Here is a 15000-nt window from a genome sequence, read left to right as displayed (position 1 = left end):
AGAAGATAGAACTCTACAAGAAACTCACATCATTGCATCTCAGGATCAAGACTACAATCGCCTAGTCCACTACATCTCAAACGGCTTTCCCACTAGCCAGTGTGACTTCCATACCTATGGCCTCCCATATTGGAAGCAGTAGTATAGCATTTTATGCAGATGGGGAGTTAGTGTTATACGGAGCCCTGATCATCACCCCTGCAACACTCCCTAGAGGCACTTTGTCTCTCCTCCATGACAGCCACTCAACATCGTACAAGACAGATAGTATTTTGACCAGGCATTGATGACGAAATAAAAAGTACAGTAGAGAGTTGCACCACCTGTCAACAGCTTCTCCTCAGTTAGCAACAAGAACCTTATATGTGCGAAGACCAACCATTTCAGCCCTTCGAGTGTGTCAGCACACTTCTTCCACGTAACAGGGAAATACTTCCTTGTTATTGCAAAAAGACTTTGAGTTGGTCCATGGTTGTCCCCTGCAGACATGACACAACTGCAACCAGAGTCATAAGATTGTTGAGCTTTCTTCCAAGAGGTTGGCGTCCATTTTTCCAGCCAAGACTTCAAGCAATTCACTGACTGCTGGGACATTCACCTCATCTTTACTTTTCCACATTACCCTTAGTCTAATGTACATGTGGAAGTTGTTGTGAAAGCTGTCAAACACCTCACCTTCAAAAATTCCCCATAGGGGAACATAGACTGTGAAGCCTTTCATAGCAAACTGCTAGATCTCCAGAACACCCTGACACCTGTTGGACGCTCTCTTGCACAGACTCTTTATGGCCGCCTTCTCCGCACCTGTATTCCAGTCAACCTTAAGTCATTCACATATGAGTGCAAACTAAGATGATTACGACCGTTGTACTGCCGTGCTACCAGCAATGATCAGCAAAGCTGTACTAGTCAGTGTTAACCATACTAAGTTGGTTTGCTGTGAACAATTAGATTAAAGTATCCCACCTAACCAATCCACAATGGCTAGCGTGGCGATGAAAATGACCAAACCCCAGACATGACTAAGGACATATTTGCTGTTTGTTGCTGTTTGTAAATAGACAAAACCAGAAGACAAACAAATATAATAATTTATATGGCATTAAAGGTTATTTTTTTCTGATATTATGATTATAGGTTACATAAAAAGTTAATTTTCCTTTAATATTGTGAACGCTTTTAACCCGAATAATTACTATCGATATATTTCTTAATAAGACATAAGCCCGTCGACCTTTGGTATGTATATTTTTTTCTAAAAATAATATTTCAATTGATAGACTTGTTGAGAATGAAATCTCATACTAAACACAAGACGTTGAACCACTTGAATATTTCATCTATATCATGATAATGTTCTTCACTGCGAAAAGTAAATTAATTAAAATGTATACAATAAACAGTTCCAATCACGTAATTCAATAAAATACCGCTACACGAAAAAAAGAATGTCTTCACAATTATTTCAATATTATATCTTCTAAAATATTCTTATGTATAAACATTATATATCACAAAACATTCTTATATATAAAAATATATAGCGAACTCCAGCTATTTGTAGGCTTGAGCCATCGACCTCACGAGGAAAGAATAGTGTGATATGCATACAATGTCTGGAATGAATAATTTGAAGAAGAATAAGCCTTATATAAACCTGGTCGGACCATTCAAACTTTATCTATAGGTGAATAAGGTCTTGAAAATACTCTGATTTTGAAAGAATTATTATTATTATTACCTCCACCAACGAAGTTCGAAGGAGGTTATTTCTTACGCCGTGTGTGTGTTTGTGAACAGCTCCCTGGCTACAATCTTAATCGGAGAGTAATGATAACTTGCAGGGATTAACTGTTATGTGAAAAGCCGGAAATTATTAATTTTTTTATGGTCTAGGTCAAAAGTCAAGGTCAAGCAAAATGTCCAATTAATGTAATCAGCCATAAGTTTAGACATCGTTGTTACAGACTTCAAAACTTTGTTCATATTTAAGTGTATGAAAATCCACGCCAATTTATGCACGTTAAGGTCAAAGGTCAAGGTCAAGCAAAAGTTCGAGAAATGAGCTGCCGCGACGGAGGTTGCGCTCTAATGAGTGCCCATCTATAGTAATTTTTTCTAGTGAAGCAGATTTGCACCAACTTGCAGGGGTGCTCTTTTAGCTCGGGAATAGTTTCCTAATAGCTGACAGGTCAGTAGCATTTTTGTCCGAATACTTCTGACTAATCAGCTGTCAGGAAACTTTCCAAGCTAAAAGGGCACCCCTGCGAGTTGGTGCAAATCTGCCTCACTAAAAAAAATTGACTATAGTTAATATTAATATGAAGACATCATACATATTTCTAAGTCTTGAACCTCGCCTGTTAACAATAATTGTCTTTAATGGGTCCGTAAACAAATCGACCACAGCACAATCAGACAGACAGTTACTTTTACTCACAAGGATTAAGACTCGAACTCTCTTCCAGTTTTCTTCTTCGCCACCTGAAAATGATAAGAAATAATATTTCAATTGTTCTGAGTATTGCATTATATAAAAATTTTTCTATTGGTAAATATAATAGATACTCATATTCCATTACCGTCAAAATTACTGAAACTATAGTCATATACCTGAAGATTGAATATAATGATATCTAAACAATAAAAGAACATTATAATTACATAAAAATTTATAAGAAGTAGATTCTAAAATTTCTATATTATCATTTTTTTATCCCGTAAAGTTAACGTCTGCTCAACTTCCGACGCTTCTGAATATTTACCGAGAATCTTACCCAGTGGTGCACCAACCATAATCCGTATTCTTTTTTTTTTTTTTTTTACATATAATGGAATATTTAGTTACGATCCCAATATTTATAACCACATAAGCAAGAAAAGACTGCATAAAAGCGGATCTACACTATCATTGGGCATCTAAGATGCTGCAGCAAACAACTCATCAGTTTCCAAGGAGGGTGGTGAAGCATGGTGAGACAAAGAGAAAGGCGCAGTGACGTCACTCGGAACCCAGCTAAGTGGCAAGAATCACACTGCTTTACGCGGGAATTTGCCGATCTTTTAATATGTCAATCAGTTGATAGGAGATAACGAAGATAGCGGTATATGCTGTGTTGGGGTGCAATAATCATAATCGACATTGCCAAAAAAAAGGCCTTTCATTTTACAGATTTCCAAAGGATCCATCTCTTCGCAAAACTTGAGTTAAACTGTACAAAAGGAAAGATGATTTTAACGTGAAGAATGCTAGAATACCCTCCATTCTTTTTGTCCCCGGTGATTAAGGAGAAACCCTTTGACATATATTTTTAGATTTCAATTGTAAAAATGCACGCAGATTAAACTATACTGATGGGCGGACTGTACCGACTACTCAGCTTCTCTATCGATTTCAGTGTGAGAGTAGCTTTGCAGTGTACTGCTGTGTTACAGTACAGATGTCACTGACTTGTATAAGGTTTTGTTTAAGAAACACATGAAAATATTACAGTGCAAATGTCTTATATGTGTTTTCCTATAACAGTGTATTGTATACTTATTTACATTTTTCTCTCTCTTTTTATCAATTATTTTTTGAAGAGGTCAAGACATAGAATAGGCTGTGTCGCGTGTCCTGTACCTCATAATAAATAATATAATCTATATATATATATATATATATATATATATATGTGTGTGTGTGTATATATATATATATAATTTATATATATGCGTATTTATATATATGTATATATATAAAAGTAAACACACAATTCATGAAAAAATAAATTTATTTCAAATTCCCTTCCTCTTCCGAAAACAAATTATTTGTTTTCTGAATATGGAGATGGTCCCTTCAAAAACTTGAAACAAATATAATTTTTCATAAATTGAGGGTCTTTTTTATTTATCATATATACACAGATTTTTATTTTATTTTAATGTATATATACAAAAATAATTTTAACAAAAACAGGACCTTTTCAAATGTAAATGTGTCATCCTAATTAAAGCGGCATCATTATAAATATAGTAAGGAAAGTGGATTTTACAAGTTAACATGATTACATCAAACTAAACATCTTTAAACAGCTCACCGTTCCTGCTCTCCAACTCAGGAGCTCAGGGTATTTGAAGCACCATAACTTGGGTTAATATATTATGTAATCATTGTCAGCGTTTGACTTCGTGCATCTCACGATCATCTTTAATTTCTTATTGTATTGACTTCGCAAGGTGTTCATTTTACTTCTTGACTGTCTTAAGGGTGCATTTAGCACTGATTTCCTTCACTAACAAGCATAGCTCATAGTATACTCTTGTTTTAAGATTTCTTTATAGTCCGCACATTTTACCTTCCATAGGCAGAGATGTTCTCTATATTTCTCAATTCGGTGTAATTTTGGTTTTGTCCACTCAAAGGGTGCATCACTGAAGCGGCAACACCCATCATTCACTGTGATTAGTCAGGTACTAACGCATTGGGTATAATGTCCAATTGTAACGCAGGTGGCCATGCTCGAATATATAGCTTGTTCAGGTAATGCCTCGTTCAGAGATGGTGCTTCGGTTGTTTGCGTCTACACTATCATTATCCACGTACTAGCTGTTACCCAACTCAGAAACCTCAGCTGCCCACTGAAAGTGTAGACCAGCCTTTTAGAGAAACCATCTTAAAAGAATTTCTAGAATATGTATTTTGATTTTGATTTATGTTGATTTATTTATTTTTGTAAACATGAATTAATATCTATATTTTGTTATATTTTTGTTATATTTTTGTAAATAGAATAATTACACAAAAAATGTAAATGAATGAAATGTAATTGTATTTTTATAATTAAAAAAAAATGAAAAGTCAACTTCCAAAGAGAATAGCCTACAGTTTAAGAAAATCCAAAGAATTGAGAGAAAATTGAATGCCCTCTTTGGAGCTACTAGGCCTCCAAGATAATGCAGTGGTAACGTGTTCGCCTAGCATTCAGCATGGCAGCAGATTGATCCCAGCCCACGACCGTGAGTTTAAGCTGTTTACTGGGGAAGGCCATGCTGTGGTCGGGCACCACATTGGGGAGTTGGTCTTGTGACGGTGCCGAGAGAAAGGTTGTGAACTCAAAGGCAGTGTGAAAGCAACTGAGTTAATTTATTATGGAACACTCTCCATTATATACAAAATCTCAAGGCAACAGGAAATTATATGTTCGAGAAAATGACATTGTTACATAGGCGACACGCAGACATGTTTTTTATGGTTCTTTTTAGTGCAAGGGAAGAGCGAAGATGCAAGCATAATATATACAAAAGGAATTATGTACAATTGTGTGACACACGGTTGGTACAGTCTTGCCCGGCTGACATTCTGGTGAGCATCTAGTCTGATGAAACTAGAATTGGAACCAGACAAATTTAACTTTACTTTTAAGTTTGATGAAGTGTCATTTGTATGAATCAATAAATAATCTTTTTAGAGACGGTACCAGAAAAGTCTGAAGCTTTTGGACAAGACGTGTGCTATCAAGCTCTATCTGAATGTACTTCATAAAATAACCTAAGTATCACAATGTACAGTAGGCGGTCACATTAATGGTTAATTTGGAGCTACCAAGAATTATATAACTTATTTTTTCTGCTTAGGCTGGAGCAGGATCTTAATTCACTCCTCTCGTTGATACTCATTGATGGATTGATATAGTTTCTTTTTTTATTAAACCCTGTCAGGTCTAACTACAACAAAATTTTGAGATAATGTTAACGCTTCACGCAACCCTAGATCAACCTCAACATCAGAAAATACTACGCCAGTAACCAAAAATACCATGAAACAAAAAAAAGAGAAAAAAGGGAAATTATTGTAATAAGCCATCTTTAAAACCATAAGAAAAATTTATTTTTTATTTAAATAAAACTGTGATTACACCACACATTACATTACTTCTTCTAATACTCAATATTTAATATTTTAAATTTTAATGTTACTCTTCTTAAAATTTTATTTTTCCTTGTTTCCTTTCCTCACTGGGCTATTTTCCCTGTTAGAGCTCCTAGTTCTCTTCTTCTTGTTTTGTTAAAGTTTTTAAAGTTTATATAGGAAATATTTATTTTTATGTTACTCTTCTTAAAATTTAATTTTTCCTTGTTTCCTTTCCTCACTGGGCTATTTTCCCTGTTGGAACCCCTGGGCTTATAGCATCTTGCTTTTCCAACTAGGGTTGTAGCTTAGCACATAATAATAATAATAATAATAATAATAATAATAATAATAATAATAATAACATGTTTATCTACCTAACTGCGATCATTCTTCTTTCACCCACCTTTCCTAGCAACTAAAAGAAATTAAAATTAATTATTAGCATATTTCTCTCCTTTTCAGTTATATGACAACTAACTCTCTTTGTTGAGGGTATACTCGGACGCATTTCTAGGTTACTCCTTTCCTTGTTTTTTATTTTTATTTTTCAAGTTTTTATAGTTTATATATGAAAGATTTATTCTAATGTTGTTACGATTCTTAAAGTATTTTATTTTAATTTTTAATTACTTCTCTCGTAGTTTATTTATTTCCTTATATCCTTTCCTCAGTGGGCTATTTTCCCTGATGGAGCCCTTGGGCTTATAGCATCCTGCTTTTCCAGCTAGGGTTAAAGCTCGGCAAGTAACAATAATAATAATAATAATAATAATAATAATGCTATCCTTTTTTCCACCATCCCCTATAACGAAGCCAATCCACATTATAACTTATAATAATAATAATAATAATAATAATAATAATAATAATAATAAGAATACTAATAAAAATAATATCCCTTCATTCCACAATCCCCTATAACCAAGCTAATCCATATAATAATAATAATAATAATAATAATAATAATAATAATAATAATAATAATAATAATAATAATAATAATAATAATAATAATAATAATAAGAATACTAATAAAAATAATATCCCTTCATTCCACAATCCCCTATAACCAAGCTAATCCATATAATAATAATAATAATAATAATAATAATAATAATAATAATAATAATAATAATAATAATAATAATAATAATAATGCTATCCTCTTTTCCACCATCCTCTATAACGAAGCCAATCCACATTATAGTAATAATAATAATAATAATAATAATAATATCCCTTCATTCCACGAACAAACAAACGCACGAACTGTGGGAAAGCTTTCGCTACAGCGCTTCTCATACTTTAATTTAGCTATAAGAGATAACAAACAGTTAATTCATCTGTCAGAGAATGAAAAAAAAAAAAAACGCGAACAGAGTCTCTCACAGAAATTAGAACCGTGTTTTTAATAAGCATTGCTGACTAAGTCCCTAAATGCAGTTAGAGGAGCGTCTAAAATATGAGCAGCTTCTATCAGGGGTGAAATTCTGGTGAGGTCTTTTGAAGAAACTTTCTTTTAACTCACTCTCTCTCTCTCTCTCTCTCTCTCTCTCTCTCTCTCTCTCTCTCTCTCTCTCTCTCTCTCTCTCTCTGTATATACAGTACACACACACACATATAAATATATAATAAAATATATATAATATATATATACATATATATATATATATATATATATATATATATATATATATATATATATATATATATATTCATATATATGTATGTGTCGGATACACACACACATACAGTACTTACATACACACACACACACACACACATATATATATATATATATATATATATATATATATATATATATATAATTTATATATATGTATATATATATAAATTCATATATATAGTATATACAAATTTATATATATACTGTATATATAAATTTATATATATATATATATATATATATATATATATATATATATATATATATATGATAACATTTGCACGCTTTGATGCACATTTATATACACGCATGCACAAGCTTAAAAATATACACACACAAAAATGGAAAGACAAACAGATGCTCTTCAAAAATGAAACACACTAAGCACAAGTAAACACACTCACACACACACACACAAACACACACACAAGCGCATGAATCTTCGACCACATGACCCGCATGTTCGTCAACTGACTCATGAGGACACCCACATGTTATGAGGTTCATTAGAGTTCGGTTCCTCCCCCCCCCCCCCCCAAACTCACAGACATTCACACGCGCGTCAGCACAGCACATTCGCACATGCATGTGTACAAGGGCTTGCCCATAAGTTTATTAAGATGCATTAAAAAGGGGGGAGGGCTAAAAATAAGGCCGACTTGCCCATTGGTTTTTTTTAGGACATGCTTACTTTAATTCTGACCCGTTAGTATCTATTCACCCATATTTAGAATATTTAAAGATTATAAGTATATACTGTATATATATATAATTATTTTTTTTTCATTTATTTATTTTTTTCCTTATCAATTGAATTTTGATAATCTTATAATTCTTTATATCCCGATTTTTTTTTCGGGCCAGCCCTGTGAGTCAAGCTTGACTCATTGGGCTGATAAAACTCCTTCTTTTAATAATAATAATAATAACCTCCAAGGACAAATAATTGACACTCTGAGGCAGCCATTTTACAAATATAGTCTTATACTGAAAATCTTAAGTATGTTTCTGATCTTAGACCTTTCTTTTTACCGTTCTAAGTCTGATGACTAATCTGGTTGAAAGAAGACATCAAGATATCTTTGGATTTCGCTACATCAATATCCAAGCTATTTTTTCGTCATATATATTTGGGAATGGTATCATTATTACTCTCCAACAGTTCTATATTTCATTTTCATTTATGCATAGACTTGTTTATCAATTCCTCTTCCACGAAATGTCAGCAGAAGAAAAATAAAGGTGGTAATTTCTGATCGATCATCCGATGAGGCCTATTGAAAGTTGGGTGCGAAAAGGAGAAATACTGGCAATATTCGATGATTCATATGGTTATAAACTAAGAGATCCAGAGTTTTGTGACCGTTCGTTTTGGAAATACCAAAGTAACAAAAAAAAATTGTACCTCTATATAAATAAAATTATGGTTGAACCACACGTAATTACTCTTACTAATACTGAGCTTTCCAAACTATTAATTTCTTTCACCCATCTTCCCTATCAGCTAAAAAAAGTGAAGATTGATAACTTTTGTTGCCTTACGTTTCTGATCATCAGGAATGATTGGAAACCAAAATGATGAAACAATGGAAGTTAGCATTTAGAAAATAGAATTATAAAAACAAATTTATTTGTCATGAGGTAAACATAAAGAATAATGGCGAGATGAAAAAATAATTGAGACAATTGGAGAAAACAGAAAAGGAGTATAAAGTGTACAAAAGATTGGCAGGAAGCTTAAGCTAATTGCGGAAGCCAAGGTGAGAAAATAAACGCTTTTTTTAAGTAATGTATGGAAGGCGAATGCAATTGAAGGGGAAAATGTGATAAAACTCTTGGCGATGAACTGTTAGTGTTATATGGGACGCAAGAAGAATTGAAGGAGGTGGGAAACATGGAGATACACAGAAGTGGTAAAAAGGATATATATATATAAATATATAAATATATATATATATATATATATATATATATATATATATATATATATATATATATATATATATTGTCACGCTCAGGGGGGAGAGGACTAGTCATACCCTGGTGAGAGGGGGTACCCCGAGAAGTGCACTCGGAGACCACTCTCCCACAAATTGCCGAACCAGAGGGTTGTAGTTAGGAAAGGGTGAGGTGGTGGGAAGGGTTGAATTTGAGTGTGCATATCTACCTAAATATTATATGTCATTTTTGACGGCTCGGGTGCACTAGTAACTAATAACTCCCTGAGGTAACACGTTACTAGTAGTCAGTCGAAGTAAAAAACGAGTTACCTGTTTTCGTAATGAGTAATCAGCTCCAGAAGAGAACAGTTAGGCACAGTTCCAATCTCCAAAAGCAACAAAACTCCCAGAAGTAACCCGTTACTAACGATCGGCCGCAGTAAGAAACACGTTACCTGTTTTCGTAATGAGTAATCACCTCCAGGAGAGAAGAGTTAACTTCTTAACATTAAGTTGAACTAAGTTCCAATCTCCAAAAGCGACAAAACTCCCAGAAGTAACCCGTTACTAATGATCGGTCGCAGTAAGAAACAAGTTACCTGTTTTCGTAATGAGTAATCACCACCAGAAGAGAAGAGTTAACTTCTTAACATAAGTTGAACAAAGTCTCAATCTCCAAAATCAACAAAACTCCCAGAAGTAACCCGTTACTAACGATCGGTCGCAGTAAGAAACAAGTTACCTGTTTTCGTAATGAGTAATCACCTTCAGAAGAGAAGAGTTAACTTACTAACAGTAAGTTGAACTAAGTTCCAATCTCCAAAAGCAACTAGTGACCTTAAATTGGGTCGCCCTAATTCATCAGTTCTAAACCTAAAAGTTACCATTTCCAGAAGTAATATTTTACCAGTGTTCTGTCGATGGCTGAACAGGCTTCTCTAAATGCTGGTACCCAGTTACCACAAGAAACGAAACGGCCTTGATTATGGCATTCCTCAAGCTCAGTTGACTGAGGAGGAGGAGGAGGAGGGAGGAGGAGGAGGAGGAGGAGGAGGAGGAGGAGGAGGAGGAGGAGGAGGGTGGTGGTGGTGGTGCTGGTGCTGGTGATGGAGGCATAAAAGAGGTGGGGATGGTGATTCAAAAGTAGTAGGCTTTGGAGGGAAGGAAGGAGGGGGAGGGGGGGATGAATGGGGGAAGGGAGATGGAAGAAAGGGGGGGGGGGAGCGTCTGAATTAGATCCTTACTAACAGACACCACTCCCCAAAAATCTCCTTTGGTCAGAAGCGACTGAAGTCAAACTCATAACTTCCACTACTCTCGAGTCTCTTTCTTCTTCTTCTTCTTCTTCTAGCTGATAGGAAAGGTAGGTGAAAGAAGAATGATGACAGTTAGTTAACTAACCATGGTAGGGAATAGTTTGGACAGTTAAGTATTAATGAGAGTTATGTAAAGTGTGGTTAAACCACTTAGACAGACTGACAGAAAAATGGAAATCTAGTAAGGCAATTAAATATATTCAGATAGTTTCAGTAAGAACGCTGAATAAGAAGGCCCAGTGACTAACAGAATCGTTTGCAAAAGCAAACACAGGAGTAAGCAAGTAAACATGTGGTATTTTGAGACAGAATAATTGACAGGCGCTGACAGGAAAGCAAACAGGCATTTTCGCTGACCAGCTAAAAATGCTAGGGATCAAATTGTAAAGAAAATTTCAGTTAAATGGAAGAATAAAAGCTAAAATTCTTGGTGTTTAACGCAAAAAAAAAAAAAAAAAAAAAAAAATCCCAGATCTTTTAAAAAAACTCAGTGACATATCTTGAAAGACGCTTCCGGATAATAAACCGGGCTTTAATTCTCATTGAATAACCATGAAAAGATCCTCTGGTAAACGATACACAGGTAAGATATTTTCCTAAAATACCAAGAAAAATCTTCTGTAAAACAATACACAGATAAGATAATTTCCTAAAATACTAAGAAAAATCTTCTGCTAAACGATACACAGATAAGATAATTTCCTAAAATATTAAGAAAAATCTTCTGTTAAACGATACACAGATAAGATAATTTCCTAAAATACCAAGAAAAATCTTCGGTAAAATGATACAAAGAAAACATTATTACTTAAAATACCAAGAAAAAATCTTCTGTAAAACGATACACAGATAAGATAATTTCCTAAAATACTAAGAAAAATCTTCTGTTAAACGATACACAGATAAGATAATTTCCTAAAATACTAAGAAAAATCTTCTGTAAAACAATACACAGATAAGATAATTTCCTAAAATACTAAGAAAAATCTTCTGCTAAACGATACACAGATAAGATAATTTCCTAAAATACTAAGAAAAATCTTCTGTTAAACGATACACAGATAAGATAATTTCCTAAAATACCAAGAAAAATCTTCGGTAAAATGATACAAAGAAAACATTATTACTTAAAATACCAAGAAAAAATCTTCTGTAAAACGATACACAGATAAGATAATTTCCTAAAATACTAAGAAAAATCTTCTGTTAAACGATACACAGATAAGATAATTTCCTAAAATACTAAGAAAAATCTTCTGTAAAACAATACACAGATAAGATAATTTCCTAAAATACTAAGAAAAATCTTCTGCTAAACGATACACAGATAAGATAATCTCCTAAAATACTAAGAAAAATCTTCTGTTAAACGATACACAGATAAGATAATTTCCTAAAATACCAAGAAAAATCTTCTGTAAAACGATACACAGATAAGATAATTTCCTAAAATACTAAGAAAAATCTTCTGCTAAACGATACACAGATAAGATAATTTCCTAAAATACTAAGAAAAATCTTCGGTTAAACGATACACAGATAAGATAATTTCCTAAAATACTAAGAAAAATCTTCTGTTAAACGATACACAGATAAGATAATTTCCTAAAATACTAAGAAAAATCTTCTGTAAAACAATACACAGATAAGATAATTTCCTAAAATACTAAGAAAAATCTTCTGCTAAACGATACACAGATAAGATAATTTCCTAAAATACTAAGAAAAATCTTCGGTTAAACGATACACAGATAAGATAATTTCCTAAAATACTAAGAAAAATCTTCTGTTAAACGATACACAGATAAGATAATTTCCTAAAATACTAAGAAAAATCTTCTGTAAAACAATACACAGATAAGATAATTTCCTAAAATACTAAGAAAAATCTTCTGCTAAACGATACACAGATAAGATAATTTCCTAAAATACTAAGAAAAATCTTCTGTTAAACGATACACAGATAAGATAATTTCCTAAAATACCAAGAAAAATCTTCGGTAAAATGATACAAAGAAAACATTATTACTTAAAATACCAAGAAAAAATCTTCTGTAAAACGATACACAGATAAGATAATTTCCTAAAATACTAAGAAAAATCTTCTGTTAAACGATACACAGATAAGATAATTTCCTAAAATACCAAGAAAAATCTTCTGTAAAACGATACAAAGAAAACATTATTACTTAAAATAGATAATTTCCTAAAATACTAAGAAAAATCTTCTGCTAAACGATACACAGATAAGATAATTTCCTAAAATATTAAGAAAAATCTTCTGTTAAACGATACACAGATAAGATAATTTCCTAAAATACCAAGAAAAATCTTCGGTAAAATGATACAAAGAAAACATTATTACTTAAAATACCAAGAAAAAATCTTCTGTAAAACGATACACAGATAAGATAATTTCCTAAAATACCAAGAAAAATCTTCTGTAAAACGCTACACAGAAAACATAATTACCTAAAATACCAAGAAAAATCTACTGTGAAACGCTACACAGGTAAGATACTTTCCTAGAATACAAAAAAAGAAAAAAAAAAAATCTTCTGTAAAAGGATACACAAATAATATAATTTCCTGAAATACCAAGAAAAATCGTGTGTAAAACAATACACAGATAATTTCCTAAAATACCAAGAAAAAATCTTCTGTAAAACGATACACAAAAAAGATAATTTCCTAAAATACCAAAAAAAAAAAATCTTCTGTAAGAGAATACACAAATAATATAATTTCCTAAAATACTAAAAAAAAATTCTGTAAAGCGATACACAGATAATTTCCTAAAATACCAAGAAAAATCTTCTCTACAACGATACACATATAAGAAATTTTCCTAAAATACCAAGAAAAATCTTCTGTAAAACGATACACAGATAAGATAATTTCCTAAAATACCAAGAAAAATCTTCTGTAAAACGATACACAGATAAAATAATTTCCTAAAATACCAAGAAAAATCTTCTGTAAAACGATACACGGATAAGATAATTTCCTAAAATACCAAGAAAAATTTTCTGTAAAACGATACACAGATAAGACAATTTCCTAAAATACCAAGAAAAATCTGTAAAACGATACACAGATAAGACAATTTCCTAAAATACCAAGAAAAATCTTCTGTACGTGGATACACAGACAAGACAATTTCCTAAAATACCAAGAAAAATCTTTTGTACGAGGATACAGAGACAAGACAATTTCCTAAAATACCAAGAAAAAATCTTCTGTACATGGATACACAGACAAGACAATTTCCTAATATACGAAGAAAAATCTTCTGTAAATAAGACAATTTCCTAAAATACCAAGAAAAATCTTCTGTATAACGATACACAGATAAGACAATTTCCTAAAATACCAAGAAAAATCTGTAAAACGATACACAATAAAAATTGAGTATGACAAAAATCACTCAAATACCGTCTAGTTCAAAAAGTGCTTCTATAAAAAGCCCACCCCGTATAATTATTCGGACTCATCGCAATAACAATTCACGCCAAAGAGGCCTTTGATAAGAGGAATAAAGGCGCAGGCAATAATGGGCCACAATCAGCGCCTATAAGGTCGAGAGTTCTATCCCGCCGTAATGCCATGAACCGCCTTTATCCCTCATTACAACCCGGATCCTGACTACAGACAGATATGTTTAAATGGGCCGTAGTAATAGTAAGCTTCAAATACAAAAGCCTACAGTGACAGCCAGCTTCTCTCTCTCTCTCTCTCTCTCTCTCTCTCTCTCTCTCTCTCTCTCTCTCTCTCTCTCTCTCTCTTTTTTAAGTGAAATACAGTTGGATGTAATGTATTTCATCGGGTAAGCTTCAAATACAAAAGCCTACAGTGACAGGTCTCTCTCTCTCTCTCTCTCTCTCTCTCTCTCTCTCTCTCTCTCTCTCTCTCTCTCTTTTGAGTGAAATACAGTTGAATGTAATGTATTTCATTGGGTAAGCTTCAAATACAAAAGCCTACAGTGACAACCAGCTTTTCTCTCTCTCTCTCTCTCTCTCTCTCTCTCTCTTAGTGAAATACAGTTGAATGTGAGGTATTTCATTGGGGGAATTATCCTGATAGTAGTCATAACTGTTAATTAAGGAGTTCCTTTACCATATTTCATTAAATGCAGTTAGGGACATAACACAATATTGCCGTCAC

The 15000-nt window shown here is 32.9% G+C and overlaps 1 long non-coding RNA gene across 1 annotated transcript in view; it reads right to left on the bottom strand.

Annotated features, from left to right (window-relative positions):
- LOC137640567 (uncharacterized) overlaps positions 1-15000 on the bottom strand; it is a 226513-nt gene that overhangs the window by 149662 nt on the left and 61851 nt on the right. Inside the window, exon 2 of the long non-coding RNA XR_011044404.1 lies at positions 2441-2484. This is a non-coding gene — a long non-coding RNA (uncharacterized lncRNA). The remainder of the gene's footprint in view (positions 1-2440; positions 2485-15000) is intronic.

The sequence above is a fragment of the Palaemon carinicauda genome, chromosome 5 (genome assembly GCF_036898095.1).
Source record: "Palaemon carinicauda isolate YSFRI2023 chromosome 5, ASM3689809v2, whole genome shotgun sequence".
Classification (NCBI taxonomy): Eukaryota; Metazoa; Arthropoda; class Malacostraca; order Decapoda; family Palaemonidae; genus Palaemon; species Palaemon carinicauda.
Note: the sequence above shows the minus strand (reverse complement) of the source record. Positions and strands in the feature narration are given on the sequence as shown.